We start from the raw sequence: 16888 nt of genomic DNA, 5'->3' as shown, positions 1-16888 counted from the left end.
GTAGCACCCAGTACTTGTGGGTGCAAGACTTCATTGTACTTAACACCTGCTATGGGGCAGTCTGTATGCACAAGGCTCCTTTGCAGCCCTTAACCATCACTGCTCCCTAACTTGCTCATCTGAACCTACATGCTTCTCCCCATCCACTTATCAATACAACACTACTGAATGCCTTGTGGGGGAAGCAGTCTGATGGCAGGGCAAGATGCTTGTGCCTGTTTTGCCCCCTACTTCTCCATCAGCAACAGACCCCAAGATCATTTTGGCCCTATCCTCCATCACATTTTGCTAAATATGCCAGTACCCCCACTGGCTCTACGAGGTCTGCAGCCATTGGGTTAGTGTTATGGCTCTGCATTGTTTCTTAAAGGAGAAGAAAAGGTTAAAACTAAGTAAGCCTTATCAGAAAGGTCTATATAAATACACCAGTTAAACCTCAAAGTAGTGCTGCTCTGAGTCCTCTGTCAAAAGAAACACTGCATTTCCTTCCTTCTATTGTGTACACATGGGCTTCTGTATCAGACTTTCTTCTTTCAGCACAAACCTCCAGGGCAGGGCGTGAGCATGCTCAGTTTGCTCTTCTCCCCCCTCCCTCCTCCCCTCCCTGCTGTAATCTGAGCTCAGAGCTATGAGCGAGCAGGGAGAGACTCAGGCAGGAAATGATGTCACAGCATGCTAATACTGCAGCTGCTATCCTAAACAAACAGAGAGAGCTTCTAGAGCTGTTTACTCAGGTATGGTAAAGCATTCTACAGAATAAATATTGCATTCTAGCTTGCACTGTTGTGGTTGATCTATTGGTAATAATCTGCCTCAGTAGCTTTTCCTTTTCCTTTTCAAATGCTTTACAAAGCCATTCAAATTTATATTACAAAAATATCCCCAAATTAATATATATCCCCAATAATCTGCTATTGCCTTACACAGTTTTCTGTTATTAGCCAATTCTGCATCTTTTAAAGGGTACCTGTCACCCTAAGAAATAATTCCAAATCCAATTTTATGATGTTAGCCAAACAAAATAAACTTCTCTCACACTATACAATTTATTAAAATTTTGCTTCTGTAAGTCTTGGAATTCAGAATCACATCAAGCAGGCAGCAGCCATTAGCCATTTTGTGGACACTGTTATTAAGGAAAGTTTTGCATCATGCCAAAATCTTGTTTATGCACCACAATAGGGCACCTGAAGCCCATTCACGTGCACTGGCTTCACAACTGGATGGTGGGGAGGGAGCGGAAATGTGAGCAGGGCAGTGAAATCTAGGAAGTGCAGAATTGAAAATGAAAATATTTGCCTGCTCCGCCTCTATGTCTAAGGCATAGAGGAGGGGCAAGCAACATGTGATTGACAGCTGAGATTTCTAAATAAGTTTATAACAGGTGTGGTGTTTTAATGAAAAAAAGGATTTGGGTTTCATGTTTAATTCGAAAAGGGCTTTTATTATGCGTTGTTTATAAATTCCCACACTTCACTTGTGAACACTGCATGTGTGCAGATTTAATATGAATGCTCATTAACATAAAAAGTAAAATGGGAAATTAATCTACAAACAAAGAGTAGAGGGAAAAAAAGGCGTTTGGTAAACAACTTATTAAGCAGGTGGGAATAGAAGGCAGAGTTTTTAAAAAAAACACCACTTGCAATAGGATTCCAAAGGCAAATTCTTTGCTCCTGGTGGTCATTATCTGTAAGGCATTAAGCCCTATGTGTGACTCATGACCAACAAGATGTATATAATCACATAAAAAAGCAAATGTGACTGCAGAGTCTTCATCAGATGGTGTCAGACCATTATACGTTTTTTTAAAGGTCAATGATGTCTATTGTGGTGCTGAGAGATTCCACACTACAGAATACGTTCCCCGAGGTACAAAAAACTGTAAACATGACAGCTATCATAAGTAACAAAGCCATTACAAATAATTTCTATTAACTATTGAATAATAACAGACATAAGAGCCAGTCTGGTTTGTGCCCATTATAGCTTGTCAGAAATGTATAATATAATGTAACCTGGGTATCACAGAAATGCAGATGTAATTTTGATATTGCAAAAGCTTTTGGTATAATACCACATAGAAGGCTGCAGTGTAACTCAAAGGATATAGGGGTGAATGACAGAATGCAGTGAATTGTGACATTTCTGAGAGCATTGATGCACCACAGATTTCTGGCCTTGGCCTTGATATTCATCTATTCATTCTTTAATGAGCTTCAGTTGTAATTGAAAGTAGCATCTCAGTATTTTCTAATTCTATGGGAATGGTATATGAATTCCCTGGGACTCGAGCAATCTTCATTATTCTTCATTGTGACAACAGGTTGTATTCTGAACAAGGGAGGGAATTTTCCATATTCACTAAATGCTGGCAACACTGTTCTCTCACTCCTCAAAGCAGAATTGGAATGAGCTAAATATTCATGTATGTTAGCGACTGTCCATTTTCTGATCATTTAAAAATAGTATTGGATATGTTATTTTCCTTTTTATTCATAAAGGGTAAAAGTAAAGGATAATAATAATTCCCCTGGATTTCCTGGAGTCACCTAGATTAAGACCCCCACCCCTAGAATCATCACTCACATTGCTGATTTTGGAGCGGAATGCTATGTGTCGCGTTTTCAACCGAGTGTGTTCACTCCAGACCTGCCACAATGGTTCCAGATGCAGAAGTGAAGTCTACTGCCTGCCCAGGGGCTGAAATTTTCCTGTGGTTTTTAGCAGGCTGATTTCACCCCCCATCTGCCAATAGCCGAAGGGTGCAGGTCTTTGCACTCCAGAATGAAGCACAAAGCCTGGTGCAGCCTCCACCATGAATACAGTGATGCCTGGGTTCAGAAGTGCTGTATTTATAGGAGGTGAATGTAATTCAAGGCAGGGAGTGCCAGTGAGTGAGCACTAATGGGCACAATTTTCCACTTCTGAATTAGATCTGCCTGTGTGTGCTCACACCAGTGGCACAACTAGAGTGCTCCAGGCTCCCCCTGCAAAAAAAATCTTTTTGATAGAACTGCTATCATCAACCGCTCGCTCACTCCTCACCCAGTTCCGGAGTCTCCCAGCCACCTGCGTCCCCCTTCCATGCTGAAGGTAAGAGAAAGTGGGATATTCTTTTCAGCTATAGAGGAAGCAGACCCCGCAGTCCAGGTCCCCCTGCAACCACAGTGTCTGCCTCCCCTATAGATACGCCACTGTCTCACATGCATTGGAGCAGAGGTAGAGGTGAGCCCAAATATACGTATTCAAGTGTGTGAATACACGCAAGTGGAAGTGGCTTCGATAAATAGAGCATGGGTCCATGGCCTAAAGCTGACCATAGACGCAAAGATACTATCGTACGAAACAAAGATTCTTTTGATTTTCGGACCATGTGTGGATTGTCCCGACATTGATCGTTTCATGGCAATTGGTCATTCAGTCAATCGGACCAGTTAAAAGATTTATATCGGCTACTGATAAGATCACGTCATGTATTGCCTATGTGACGATATCAGTGGGTGACTGTCACTTCTATTTGTCGGACATAACTTTTGTACGATTACTGCCTGTCAATTAATGGCCAGAGCATAGTGTGATTTGTTCTCTTTACTACTTTATTTTAATATGGATGTTTAGTGGTTGGTCGGAAGATTGGAACGGACGATAGCCTAATAATCTACACGTCTACAACCAGCTTCATTAGGTCTCTGTAGAGTGTACCACAAGTATAAAGGTGGCCATAGGTGCACAGATAATATCGTATGAAACTAATTTTCGGACGATATTCGGTGCGTGTATGGTGGGAAAAGAGCTGACCGATATCAGTAGAAGACTTGGATATTGGTCGGCTCGTCTGGACGAAAAATTTTGATCAGGTGCCTTTGAAGGCACCCAAACATTGGCCATTGTTAGTGCTGAATCATCAGATACTTTATTGTTATTGTACACTATTGGTTCTACCTCTATATTTGACAATTCAGCTCTGTGTATTGAAATGAACAATCTTTCTTGGAAATACATTTTCCAAGAAAGATCGTAATTGTCTATGGGCACCTTAAAGGAGAACTAAACCCTAAAAATTAATATGGTTAAAAATGCCATATTTTATATATTGAACTTATTGCACCAGCCTAAAGTTTCAACTTGTCAATAGCAGCAATGATCAAGGACTTCAAACTTGTCACAGGGGGTCTGCGACACTCACATGCTCAGTGGGCTCTGAGCAGCTGTTGAGAAGCTAAGCTTAGGGGTCGTCACAAATTATCAAGCAAAAATGAGGTTTGTCTGTAATATAAACTGATGTGTATCTGTTAATCAGTCTTATTTTGTGACATATATATTCTATGGGTCCTGTATATTGTGAGTGGGTCCCTAAGCTCAGTAAGTGACAGCAGCACAGAGCATGTGCAGTGAATCAGCAGAAAAGAAGATGGGGAGCTACTGGGGCATCTTTGGCGACACAGATCTTTACTGCTAAAGGTCTCTGGTTGCCTTAGGCTGGTATAAAAGCTCAAAACATAATGTACAACATTTCTAGCCTACTTTTTAGTTTAGCTTTAGTTCTCCTTTAACCTCCTTTTTACTTTCTCGAACATTTATTGCTTGTTTGTCCTGGGACACCAATAGTTTTTTGGTTATAATTGTGCAATTTTCATTATCTTCACATATACTAATGCTTTTGAGCTAATGTAGAATTACGCAGTAAACATATCTCTTAAACCTGCTTGATCTGCCACTGCCTTTTGTCACTGACATGAATCACATGTGCAGTTTTGGTCCATGAATCCAGACTACTCTGGGGACCCTGGACTACTGCCACCTTCTGATATATTTCTCTGCATCTATAGGCGCACACTGTGTTCTAGTGATATGCAGGTTGACCCAAAACCCATGGGTTGGTTTGGGTTCAGATTTGGTGAACCATTACGGATTCAAGTGTGCGTTGGACTAGGGAAGCACACTCCTATTCCTCTGCTCCCGAATATTTCTGAACCAGAGGTGCGTACAGAATGTTATGATGCAGGTACGTGTTGGGTGTGGTTTAGGGTAATGTGCAGGAAAAGGTTCTGTGGATTAGGGTCGAATGCGGGTTGAGTTATTCCTGACGTGCACTAGGCAAATCCATTATGGAAAAGGACCTTTGAGTCCTTGTAGATGATAAACTAGGCTGTAGGAAGCAATGCCAGTCAGCAGCATCAAGGGCAAATAAGGTCTTGAGCTGTATTAAAAGGGGCATAGATTCACGGCAGGAAGAGGACAGTTTTGGTCTCCAGTGCTCAAACAGGACATTATTGAATTAGAGAGGGTACAGAGAAGGGCAACTAAGCTGGTAAAAGGTATGGAAAATCTTAGCTATGAGGAAAGACTCACCAAATTGGGGATGTTCACTCTGGAGAAGAGGAGCTTAAGGGGAGATATGATAACTATGTATAAATATATAATGGGATCATATAATAATCTCTCTAATGCTTTATTTACCAGTCGGTCTTTCCAGCTGACACAAGGTCACCCATTCCGATTAGAAGAAAAGAGGTTCCGTCTAAATATTCGGATGGGGTTTTTTACCTTCCTCTTGATCAACTAGCAGTTAGGCAGGTTAAAAAAAAGAGTCAAAAGGTTGAAGTTGATGGACGTGTGTTGTTTTTTCAACCTAACTTACTATGTTAATATGTTACTATGTTACAAAAGGGCGACAGGATGGACAGAACAGCAGAAGTGCAAAGAGAACCACTGGATGCAAGTTTCAACTGTGATGAACTGCATTTTTTCTTGTAAGCGAGCTCCGCTGTACCAGCAGAGAAAACACTGGTGTATTCCTCTACTGCTTATGGTGTAAAGTGCCATGTAAAATGCATGAATGGAATCTGCCTGTCGCTACACACAGGGCAACAAAACACCCTTGTATCATTGCTAATGCCACACAGCCATTTTCTTATTTTACAGAGAGAATGCTGATCCTCTGCCTTTGATATTCACTGAAAGCCACAGCATTCAGTTGTAAATGCACATGGGATGTATTTCTGCACAAAAATGGAAAAGTATGCCCCATATGCACTGACAGAGAAATACCATGCCTTTTAAGCTGTCCATAGACGTGCAGATATATCCTTATGTCCAACAAACAATCGTGCAGTTCAATCTCCCGACCTTCAACTAATTTCCAAAGTCACCCGAAGTTTTCTCACGAGTAAACTTCAGACGACTCCGGAAATCGAAGCACCACGGGTGCATTGGCGCAAGCGTTTTTTTCATTGAAGCAGGTGGAAGACATGGGGAAGCAGTTTGGGGAGATAAGTTGCCTCAAAGAAGAGGCGATTAGTCACTGGGCGACTAAATCTCCCCAAATCTCCAGGTGTGCCCTTACCCTTATGAGGAAGAGAAAAAAGCCATTTATGTGTGACTCTAGCCTTAGTATTTTAGTACCGTTTCCACTTCTCTAACTCTGTTATAGTAATATCTTTTCGAGGGGCACCAAAAACAAAACCTACAAAGAAACAGGATGAGTCCCCTAATCCAGCTACTGCATTCTTCTCTATAGGGCCTTTGATCTCCGGTTAATGCTTGATTACCACCGCAGAGATAACAGGAAAGTGATGGGAGCCTATGATGACTTTGTTAAATGAGTTCTTTCTCTCCCCCCTTGTAAAACATACATTTTTAATATACTCACAGTCTCTGAGAACATGTTTGGCATATGGTAAATGGTCATTTGGCCCCCAACTGTGCACAATCAGAAAACATCAATGGTCACAATACCTGAAATGGTTTGCGGTTGTTCGCATAGGAGGCCCCCTGCAACCCCCTGCGCGTGCCACAAACACAGGTTTCTGCTATATGTACAATCTGCAACAACTTCGAATTTCAAAGTTTTTTTCGACCATCGAATAGGCTACTTCGACCTTCAACTACGACTTTGATTTGAACGTTTCGAACTAAAAATCGTTCGACTATTCGACCATTCGATAGTCAAAGTACTGTCTCTTAAAACTTACCGAGCTTCAGTGTTAGTCTATGGGGACCTTCCCCATAAATTTGCATAAATCGATGGATTAAAATCATGATCGAAGTATTTGCGGTAAATCCTTCGAATTCGATATTCGAAGTCGAAGGATTTTACTTGATGGTTGAATATCGAGGGTTAATTAACCCTCGATATTCGACCCTTAGTAAATGTGCCCCTATGTATACAGTACGTTTTCATATACAAGAAGTCATTCCGAGTGTACTTTTATATTAACTCTATATAGTTTTAAAGGGATACTGGGAACATACATGGGAAAAAATGTTTTTTTCAAAATGCATCAGTTAATAGTGCTGCTCCAGCAGAATTCAGCACTGAAAGCTGTTTCTCAAAAGAGCAAACTGATTTTTTTTATATTTAATTTTGAAATCCGACATGGGGCTAGAAATAGTGTTAATTTCCCAGCTGCCCCAGTCATGTGACTTGTGCTCTGATAGACTTCAGTCACTCTTTACTGCAAGTTGGAGTGATATCAAACCCTCCCCCTCCCCAGCAGCCTAACAAAAGAACAATGGGAAGGTAACCAGATAGCAGCTCCCTAACACAAGATAACAGCTGCCTGGTAGATCTAAGAACAGCACTCAATAGTAAAATCCAGGTCCCACTGTGACACATTCAGTTACATTGAGTAGGAGAAACAACAGCCTGTCATAAAGCAGTTCCATCCAAAAGTGCTGCCTCTTTCTGAAAGCACATGACCAGGCAAAATGACCTGAGATTTTGCCTACACACCAATATTATAAATTAAAAATAATACACTTGCTGGTTCAGTAATTACATTTTATATTGAAGAGTGAATTATTTGCAGTGTAAATAGAGTGTAATTTAGAAATAAAAAGTAAATCATAAAAATCATGACAGAATTCCTTTAAGCTTGGATCATACAAAGGCATTGTCAGGCATGTTTGTTCATTCATCCCTCTGGGTTTCACCAATAAATGACAAACATGATGGCTTTAGGGTATCTTGTGACTAATTGAGACTAATTAAACACCAAATATCAACTTCATACAAAAAAAAATGACTTTTCCGATTTGCAAAATTAATTTCCATGCCACTAATGAAAGAAGTACAGAAAAGAAGTTGACGTTGAAATTGAAACCTGATGTATACAGTAGATTTGCAGTGCTTTACACTGACGCAATGCTCTTTTTTTCAGCAAGCTTTTGATTTGAACTATAACACCTCATTGCAAAGAACTGAACTTGACTAATTCAGCTCTAACACACTGACACATTTGCCAGAGCAGAAAATATCTTCGTTGACAAACTTTCCTGACTGTCAAGACAAATTTGCAATTTTTGTTTAGGAACATTTTTTAGAGGCCAAAAATCATCACCTTTTCTAACACTGTCAGGAATTTCCCACTGAAGTCAATGACAGCAGCCATCCATGAGCCATGCTTGACATCTCTCTGTGTCTTTGACTACAATGCAACAATAAAAAACTACATTTGAGTAGATTAAAGTGGTAGTTTACCTTTAAATGAATGATTTGCAATCTGTAACTGATTTTCCCTTTTTTTCTATACAATAACAATAAAGTTGTAGCCTCACAAAGCAATCATTTTTGGCTCAGTGACTCCCATTTGAAAAGAGGCAAATAATTAATAGCAAATGATAAATAAACTATAGAAAAAAAATTAAAAATGAGCAATTGTAAAGTAGCTAACAGTAGGAGATCATATAACGTACTAACAAAGGTTTTACATTAGTTTAAGAAGGCAGAAAAATATGTCTATGAAAGGGTAACGGCACATGGGGCAATTGCAGGTGTTTTGTCGCACAGGTATGTTCTAGCTTGGTTTCATCCCAGGAAGTTTTTGCATGCCTACCCAACTCTTTTTATTTTTGAATGTGACTCATGGGTAAAAAAATTTTGGGGACCCCTGCCCTAAGGCATACATCAGCAGGTATGTATTGCCCACTGGTGCCATGATGTAGGAAAGACTGACAGACAAAATGCCATTTTCTGTTGATTGCTCCATGAGTATGTACTATATGATTCTGTATGGTTCTGTTCATTTATATCAGGAGCAGTGACAGACGGGCAGAGGCATTTTGACCACCACTGTTCTCCACTGGGGGGAAGCGACAGCTAAAACTCCTGTATACGGATACGCGATCCCTGAATTAAATGTGCTCTTTCTCATCAGAGCAAAACAGGTACATAAAGATTTTAAAACAGAAATCAGTGAAGGAGATTATTTTTTTTATTTATGTTTTTAAAGTCCAACAGTGAGGACTGCCGTGACCACTGTGATATATGTAACCCAGTGACAAAGACAAAGAACAGTTTCAGAGGACCTTACATAGATCCCCTGGCTGGGAGGCTTGGAACACAAACACTGAGGGAGGAGGAGGAGGAGGAGTAGGGGCAGGCTCAGGAACAGAAAGCTGAAGAAGGTGCTATAGAATAGGATTGCATAGGTTTAACACTTAAAGCGCCAGCATCCTTTGATCTTGCCATGCCACATGTTGTTGCTAAACACACATTGTGGCCCAGATTAAAGGTAAATGTATAATCTACCATGCCAGCACAGTGGCATCAATATGTCAATGCCACAGATACTATGCCATGTGGCACATAAAAGGTTAAAGGATACCAATAAAAATAAAATAAAAAATATTTTATCAGAACTTCTACACTTATTTTTACCCCATACACACACGATCTTCGATTTACATCAGCCAGCTGAGCACAAGTGTGACAAGTGTATTTGTTACTATTAGAAAGGAATAATGGTGTTGGGCAGGGGGTGGTTGGGATGGAGGCCTGAACGCTGAACGCAAGCATGGAAAATGTTCCTGGGTGGAGCAAACTAAATGCTGTGATTGGCTATTTGGTAGCCACTGCATAGACTAGCAGCCTTCAAGAGACTCTGTTTGGCAGTACATCTGCTTTTTATGTAACCACAACTTGCCTCCTAACCAGAATTGAAAAAATAATCACCTGCTTTGAGGCCACTGGGAGCAATATCCAAGGGGTTGGTGAGCAACATGTTATTCATGAGCCACAGGTTGGGAATCACTGTTACAGAATCCCTCTCAGCTGTTCAAATTAGGGATGCACTGAATCCACTTTTTTGGATTCTGACAAACCCCCGAATGCTTCGCGAAAGATTTGGCCGAATACCGAACCGAATCCAAACCCTAATTTGCATATGCAAATTAGCGGTGGGAAAGGGAAAATATTTTTTACTTCCTTGTTTTCTGACAAAAAGTCACGCAATTTCCCTCCCCATTAGGATTTGTATTCGGATTGGCTGGGCAGAAGGATTCGGCAGAATCCGAATCCTGCTGAAAAAGGCCGAATCCTGGCCGAATCCCGAACCGAATCCTGGATTCGGTGCATCCCTAGTTCAAATTTGCTCAAGCTAGAGTTATTCCTTTATAATTCAGTTCCTGTCCATTTCTGGATTTCCACAGATTGCCACAGAAGAGTGAGTGCAGGCAAAGACTGAAAATGTATATAGTCATTAACCAGGGTCGCACTGGATAGTAACCCCCCTCTGGCCCCCAGCGCATAACTTTTTTCCTTCTCAAGGCTGCACCAGGGCTAGGGAGAGAGGTCAGGGCCAACGACAATAGTGGGTCTGGCCCAGGGGCCCACCGTGGTTTTTCCTGATGTCCCACTAGCTGAGGAACACAGTGGATAAGCAACACATGGAATACAAAGGCGCTCTTTGTTACAATTCCATAGAAAGATTCAATAAAATTTGGGTGAAATTGGGCTCTCCGATGTCAATCCACCAGATGACAAGGACCTAAGCCATTCACTAAATTGCATCTCACTGGGCTCCCTCCATCTCTATAAGAACCTGTCCTCCATGGACAAGTGGAAAGCAGGTCCCTTATCCCCCTCTTACCTGAACAGGGGTATTCTTGCAGAGCCAGTGGAATATTACAACACTATGCCTTCCCAGGCACAAATACACAGATCTTTTAAATAAGATAATAATAATTTCCTTTTTGTTTGTATCAAGTGGCAGAATTGCTCCAGTCATGAGGCAAGTTGACAGCAGACAGCAGTGCCCCACTGCTTGCCAAGGTTGGCAAAATTATTCTCCTGGTAATTTTAAGAGCTGAGTTTCCGGTTTAAAAAAAAAACGAATTTCAGCTCTTCTGGTGCAGCACTTCGTACTCCACTGAGCAGGCTAACCGAGTTATACTTGGATCAGATAATAAGGGGTTACTGTGCTGGCCTGTCGAGAGAACATCAACACGCTGATTTGGTCCCACCAGAATGACTAAACCTGCCCGAGAGATATCATTTCAGCTGCTGACATTGGGGCACATTTACTAAAGAGCGAATTGTGGATGTTTTGAGAAAATTCACCAATAGACAATTCGTCATCAGATCGCCTTTTCACTAAATGAGGAAGCAATTCACAAGCGAAAAACCTCTGCACTAAAGAACACATTAAAGTGCCCTATATAGGACCAAGAGAAGTCTGCCAAGCCTTGCAGTTTAGGCAGAGAGGCTTGTACTGAAGATTATGTCATGGGAAGCAGATTGCAGAAATGTTGGGTTGAAAATAAGGACCCAAGCCACATCAGTATGTACTACAAGGATTTCCACAAGTCATGGTTTTACGCCTGTGGATACAGCAATCCCATTAGGCAGTTTAGAGCCGTTGCATACCACTGGGCATTCACATAAGGGATCAACAATTGGGAAATTGTCTCTGCTGGATTTGTAATCCTCATGGAAGGACTTTATAGGACATGTTCAAGAAAAGGAAGCAAATTTTTACATTAAAACTCACTCTAACGGCATATCAATTGATGTTTACATAAGAACTAGTTGTATCGCTGACAATGGGGATGAAAATACCCCAAATGTTTGGTGTTTTTGCTCCTGAATAAATCTTCTGTCTGTGTCTCTCATTTGAACCTTCTGAATTTAAGATTACCAGCGTAGCTATATACAACCTCATGGCAAAAGGCCCTGCTATTGACCCAGATACCAAGTATTAGAAAAGCCTCCCAGGCAAGTGTATCAAATTGAAAAATGAATATCAATAGAATACAAAGAAAAATAAAGAAAAATAATAAAAAGAACTAGAACACACAGTCTATAAAATCCCTAATAAAAACTACACAAGGAACATACAAATCCTCCCAGGTGTCCTTTTATTTACTAATGTATTGATTTATATTTACAGTAGAACATTATTCACCTTCTCCCTACTTTATAGATTCTCAGTGCATTTTATGGTCAATTCAGCATTTAAAATCACAAAGTTTTATATGAGTTACTTTCTATTTCCAATCTGTTGACAGATCAGCTATTGAAAAGCCAGGCAAGATCATTTCTACCATCCAATTCAAATCAGTTCTTTTAAGATTATGTATTGTATGTATGTATGTATTATTTCAATTTATTTACCCTCACCCATCTGGTCCAGCAAAGGACAGCAGATTTGTACCCCACCTTTCATATGGAATTTTTAAATAACCACACTATGGCATAACAGAGCTGGAGTGAGGAACTAGTGTTCTTTAAGAGATTTATGAATGATGTGAAATTCATAGTATATGACACAGGCCCAGTATGAAACTGGAAGCCTAATATATCAAACTAATCCAGATATTATGGATATTCAGTTTACTCCAAGATAGAGAAATTGAACTGCTGGACTTTGAGTATTAATGGCAAGCACACAGTAACATATTATTTTTATATTATACCACAAAAGTCCTGTATAAACCAGAATATAGGCGCTGCTAGCTCCTATGGTAATCATACATTATACACTATAGGCAGTTTCTGTTAATGGTATAGATGAAAATTTGCCTGCAATTTGTATCTGTAAAGGTGGCCATAGCCACAGAGATCTGCTCGTTTGGTAGATCTCTCCCAGATATGCCCACATCATGGGCGATATCGGCTGATCATAATGGATCTGATACGGGCGGTCGGATCTTGGGGCCACATACACACATAGATCCAACAGGATTTTTTCAACCTGCCCGAACGAGATCTGGCTGACTTTCGGCCAGATATTGATCAGGGAAGCACACATGGGGCCGACTCGGTCTGTCGGCAGCTTTTATCGGCCCATGTATGGGGGCCTTAACTTTACTCAGCAACAGACTGCAGTGAATTCATTCCTAAAATAATCAACAGAAAACCTCTTTGAATGTGGCAAGTATGCATTCATCATTTGAACATATATAAAGGGGAACTATGCACATTTCCTGATTTAAACACAACGGAAAATATGGATAAATTGTAATTTATTATATTTTATATATTATCATATATCTTTGCCAGCAGATAAAAAGGCAATACTGTCCAATGCTGACATGTGTGTCAGGAACAGCATCCACACTATGTGAGCAGTGACAGGAGCATGCCATGCCTGACAATAAAAAACAACTCTTCAAAATATTAATGTACATTACAAGTGTAGCACACCCGTGAGTGTGTTATGTGCTATTGGGTATTATCTTGCAAAGTATACTGGTGACACCCCAGATCCAGTGAACAGACAAACAAGAATGGCAATGCAACAGGCACAGCCTTATTTTATTTAACAGCAGAAACTGTAAGAAAAGAGATTAGTTACTTAGAATAGTAGTAAATAACAATAATATAACAACAATAACAGCTGTAAGAATAGCCCAGTGTAACCCTGGTGTGCACACCTAAGTCTCTCCCAACAAGTTGCCAGCTGGATATAGTGTGTGTACCGGTGGGGGCCCCTTGTGATGAATGCAATGCTGTCAGCCTTACTTATAATCCTTGCAGGTTGATGAGGTGACTATGCAATCCCTGAAATCACCTTCAGTAACTTTACTGGTTCACTGCAACACTCTCAGCTGATGATTGTAATAACAAAAAGGAGGCACATCTGAACACATGTGAAAACATCCAGCAATTTAGGGCTTCTCTGTCCACAGAAACCACACAGTCTCACAGATAGAATAAGGCTGAGTATTAATCTTCCAAACTGGCAGGGCAGGGGTTAATGATGACTCACAGTTTATCAGGAACTCTGCTTCTCCTCTCACTGGATTTTCCTCCTGATCAAAAATGGCTGGAAGGCCACAACCCAGGATCACACTGGCTACTGGGACCTTGTGCACCTTCCCTCCAGGGAATAACAGGAATCAACTTTCAGCAAAACTGCAGTGTCTTCCTCTGCAGATTAGTGACAGTTTCTCTTTCTGGCTAATCACTAATCCTGGCTGCAACACAACTGCCCCAGTCACTAAGTCTTCCAGCACAGCACAGTCCTCCTTGCTGGTTAATTCCCCCTCCCCTTCCGGTTCCTGGGTTGGGCTCCTATTGGCTGTCTCCATGCACTTCCTGGAGCAAGGGCTTGTTGGAAATGTAGTTCTTAACCCCAAGCAATAGTTCTGCCTCCAGAAAGATCAAACGTTTGCAGTCTCTGTTTTATCACATCAGGGAGCAATTTAGTAATTCATTGTCCATTAATACTAATTATAGTCCCGCATTATAATGTTCAAACAGTCTGCACACATAATAGGGTGCTACACAAGTTACCTATAGGTCATGTTGATCATGTTTACTGATAACACTTTTGTAAGTAATTGTTACTTAAAGTTCCTAAACCTGACTATTTTGTCAAATGGACTGTCCCTTCTCAACCTGTCAGTTATAGCTTCTAATGCTAACGGACTCCTGCTGCACAAATATGGAAGCCCCATCATAGAGGAACTTGGGGGATCTGATAATATAAAAGCATTTGGCAAATATTTTTATGGCAAAATAATGAATAGTATGCAAAGACAATGTTATGATAGATGTAAAATAAATGTTTAATTTCTGGTGTCAGTATCACTTTAATACACACTTGCGGTGGAATGGAGTGGCATTGCCTAATATGACATAAACCTTAGTTGAGCTAACAAAACACTTGAATGTAATCCCTGAAACAGAATAAACTTGAAGTCTGACAATTGTTTCCTAGTCACTTTGTAATCAATTGCTCCTTTTATATGACATATTAGAATGGAATGCAGAAGTAAACTGATCTTTTTTAAAAATGGAACAAACACAAAGAAAGGAAAACTAGTGATTCAGCCGCTGTTTGACTTCGTCCAGTTTCATTCACAGGTGTACAAAGGATTAAAGGCATGATCACTGTGTCCTCCTCGTGAGTAAGTGTGCACAGTCAGTGCTGTCTAATGCGAAACAGAAGAAAGGTGAAACTAAAAAGACACTCAAGAATGAGCAGGAAGGATAAAAACATGGTCATCAGGTAACAATGGAAAAAGAACAGGACGTATCAAAACACCAGAATATGACTAACAAGTTATTTTCTAATGTATTTAACACTACTAAATTGAGATGTTATCTGAAAGTACAAAAGGCCTAATCATGCTAAAATATTGCTCAATCTGTTCTGCAGAAATCTAACTTCTCAGTCCTGGCTAAATGTAATGACTAAGGAGGCAACGTGGGTAAATCAGGATTTAGTCGACTAAATGTGTTGGGACAAAATCCACCTTGATATCAAGTTCCATGGTAATTTTGTCAGAGTTTACCTTGATCTGCAGCATGTTTTGTATCATTTAGTCAGGTTTATAGGGAAACATGGCAGAGTACTCTTATAATTGTAGGGTTCAGCAATCTTCCCCTACATATTCAGACTATATTTCAGATTTATGTAATAAAGAAATCCAAAGCTTCTATATTTAATATATTCTAATCTCAGACTTATTATCATAACGCTTCAATTCTCTCTCTTATTACCTGACACCCTTGATGGTGATAATTTTACACCTTGCTCATTACTATAAGGCCAGGATCTCCAGATAACTACCCTCAGCTAACCTCACAAAATAATTCATTAGTAATATTAACAAGAATTGTTATAGTTTTTACAAATATTTGCACATCCTAGCTTGGCTTTTGTTTTAATTATTATTCCCCACACTCCACTAGTTATATTACCTTTACTCAGTTTGCATAGAGGTGCCTCTTATTAGGACCCTCTTTTTTTTTTCCTAGGCAAGCTATCTAGCGCCTATTCTTTGCATCTCAAAGAGTCACTGTAGGGGTGAAATAAATCCATGTAGCTGCTCTGAATTTTCTCTTTCTCTTACTCATGCTCAGGGATGTAACTACAGAGTTACAGACTGCAGGGGGGCCCAGGGGGTATAAGGGGGCCCCATGAGGCCCTAATTAATGAGCAATTTCAATATATATTGGTAAAATAGTTCAACCTCTGAATATATTGGGGGCCCAGTAACATCTAGCTAAACCACGGCTCTTGCTTTCTGTTTTGAATGGATAATGAACATTTATCTGTGGCTGCTGGTGGGATGAGTTATTATTAAAGGAGAACTAAACCCCGTTTCTAATAAAACCCCCTACCCCTATCCTCCATAGTCCCCCCCTCCCTGCTCCCCCCCCGCACAGGAGTTAACACAAGTAAATACCCCATAGCCGGTAAATACCCCTTGTTGCAGAGTCAGCGCAGTGGAGCTCAAGGCAGACATCTTTATCAGCTTCGGTAATCTTTGGATCTTCTTTCAGCCCTTCGGTCATAATCGTCACCTTCGCTGCATAAGCAGTTGTAGATAACCGGGAAAATGCTCAGATGCGGAGCTTCCTTAGAGAGATTACCGAAGCAGCTAAAGATGGCCCCCGTGAGCTCCGCTGCGCTGACTCTGCAACAAGGGGTAATTACCATCTTAGCGGTATTTACTTGTCTTAACGCCTCTGGGGGGGGCAGGGAGGGGGGACTATGGAGGGGTTTTTATTAGAAAGGGGGCTTAGTTCTCCTTTAAAGGGGAACTATTGCGAAAATGAAAATTTTATATAAGCTTCATCATACTGAAATAAGAAGTTTTCTAAATATAATCAATTACATATTCTGTTCTGTTTCTGAAAATAATCAAGTTT

General features: G+C 40.4%; 1 long non-coding RNA gene across 1 annotated transcript in view; it reads right to left on the bottom strand.

Moving 5' to 3' along the window:
- LOC121394567 overlaps positions 1-16646 on the bottom strand; it is a 29179-nt gene extending 12533 nt beyond the window's left edge. The window contains exon 1 of the long non-coding RNA XR_005961782.1: positions 13995-16646. This is a non-coding gene — a long non-coding RNA (uncharacterized LOC121394567). The remainder of the gene's footprint in view (positions 1-13994) is intronic.
- Between the last annotated feature and the right edge of the window lie 242 nt (positions 16647-16888).

The sequence above is a fragment of the Xenopus laevis genome, chromosome 6L (assembly GCF_017654675.1).
Source record: "Xenopus laevis strain J_2021 chromosome 6L, Xenopus_laevis_v10.1, whole genome shotgun sequence".
Taxonomy (NCBI): Eukaryota; Metazoa; Chordata; class Amphibia; order Anura; family Pipidae; genus Xenopus; species Xenopus laevis.
The sequence above is the reverse complement of the archived record's forward strand: the minus strand, read 5'-3'. Positions and strand labels throughout refer to the sequence as shown.